At 33.8% G+C, this 2,030-nt stretch overlaps 1 protein-coding gene across 1 annotated transcript in view; it reads left to right on the top strand.

The window, feature by feature from the left end:
- The window catches only part of LOC119591519 (sodium channel protein para-like), a gene marked incomplete in the record, with an annotated part of 263,120 nt that overhangs the window by 188,370 nt on the left and 72,720 nt on the right, over positions 1 to 2,030 (top strand).

Raw genomic sequence — 2,030 nt, 5'->3', positions numbered from 1 at the left:
CCAGTCGGTCAATACTTCATGCCCAGACCTGTTGCAAGGTCATTTCGGGTCATTTCAAGCTCCTTCTCTCTCGAAGCATGCGGATTTATCGCGACCTGGATCCAGCTTGTCATGCATCCTATCTTGTTATCTTTTCGTTCTTTTTCATTTATTTTATTATATCTTCTTTCACTGTTTTGCTAAATCATTGCATTGGCATATTATTTGATTATGTTTGTGTAGCAGTTTGGAAGTGTATCGACCAAAGGTAATTATTCAGAGTGGTGTTCATGAGTGTACTATTTGCATGACACTGTGAGAAAAGAGTGACCCAATCGTGCATGACAGACAAAGGCACTCATTAGTGTAGCCTCTTCTACGCATGGCACACAGCAGCACTAAAATGTATTATTGATAAGAGTATAGATTTAGACGGTATTTCCCCAGTATACAGATCTGTGTATTTAATATGCCTCCATTCAGTATAAGTGTTAGTCAGTTGATAAGTTGAACAGTTCTTTTAGCACCTGTAATCTGTTAGTCTCGTACCCACGTTGACTTTATGCATAACTTAACATAAAATCAAAAAGAGCACATCATATGGTATAAGATGATTAGGTGTAACATAGAGAAAATCAACTTCACGTGAGATGTAATAGCAGAATGTAACGTAACGTAACAAATTTTAACGCTTCGTACGATAGAATTGAAAAAAAATATATAAGATTCTATAGAATTATATAGGATTACATTCAAACAGTAACTTGGAAAATTGTACCATAATATAACGTAGTATAAGAGATATGAGATATAGTTTATACCTCGTTAAAGCTTGGTGTATGACACAATTTTGATTAAAGATATGAATAATGAAGGTTTAGACTTGATACGTGGGTCTTTTTTTTTCTTAATCGCAGGGTAATGCATGGAGGGGAAAAGAAGAATATGTCTAGGTCAATGTGCCAAAAATAGAGAGAGAAAAAAAAAGAAAGAAGAAGATATTTGTTTATTTAAGATTTTCCCAGAAGTAGATATTGATTGTAGTGCATTGTCCCCCTTGAAATTCGAAGGCATGCTATATGCAAATCGTGATGAGGTAATATTTTGATTTAATTTCTGTCAGATTTTTGACAGAGATTTCGAGAGAGAGGTTGCAAAAAAATATGTATTTCTTATCACTGGTCATTTGAAATTTGTTTTGAATTTTTAATGATTCATCTCCGGACGGTAAAGTCAAACAGTTCATAACTGTTCATCTAAATTTCTCGTTGTTATTCTGAGTGTTCTGTATCTCAATATCTTTTTTCTTCGATCATCTCTCTCCCTCTATTTATTCGTGTTTACTTTTTTTCCCTTCATTCTTTTAATATTTCGTCTCTAAATAATATGGAGTTTGATTAATTTTACCCAAAGTTTGTTTGTCTTTTGCTACGAGCATCTCTATGTATAAGACTATCTCTGTGTGTTATTTTGTTCACTTGTAATTGCCGTGTAAATTGTCGACTGTTTTTTGTTTGTTATTATTGATGTTCTCAGAGTCGTTTTTGCACACATGTCTGTCTCTCTGGTGTCTCCTTGTTTTATATATGTCTTGCACTTGCATATAAATTCCAGACATTTCTGATATAATGTTTTATTTTGGTCATTAATTTATCTTTCTATTTATTTTTCCTTGTTCGTTATTTCTGTTTGGCTTCGTGGTTGATTTGCCATCAATAAAGCGATTTGTTCTAATGCAACATAGTTAGTCATTTGAATTCCTTTTTTATCTCACTAAGCGAGTAACAAAAATAACAAACCGGGAATTTTATTTCAACTGGACTGTTTCCGAAGATGTCCTAAAATCTATGAATATTTTACTCCCAAAGTTACTGAAAGCTTGGGCGAAGTTGCAAAACACAGCTAAATTGCGGATTTTTTTTTTACATTCTATTTCCTCGATATATTCTCTACAGTTCCAATTTTCTATATTTAGTCTCCGTCGTGATAGATAATTTTTTTTTCTTCCACTGACCACGCCTTCGCCGTCTCTCCCACGACTTTTCTCGGGC

The sequence above is a fragment of the Penaeus monodon genome, chromosome 28, assembly GCF_015228065.2.
Source record: "Penaeus monodon isolate SGIC_2016 chromosome 28, NSTDA_Pmon_1, whole genome shotgun sequence".
In the NCBI taxonomy this organism is placed as follows: domain Eukaryota; kingdom Metazoa; phylum Arthropoda; class Malacostraca; order Decapoda; family Penaeidae; genus Penaeus; species Penaeus monodon.
Note: the sequence above shows the minus strand (reverse complement) of the source record. Positions and strands in the feature narration are given on the sequence as shown.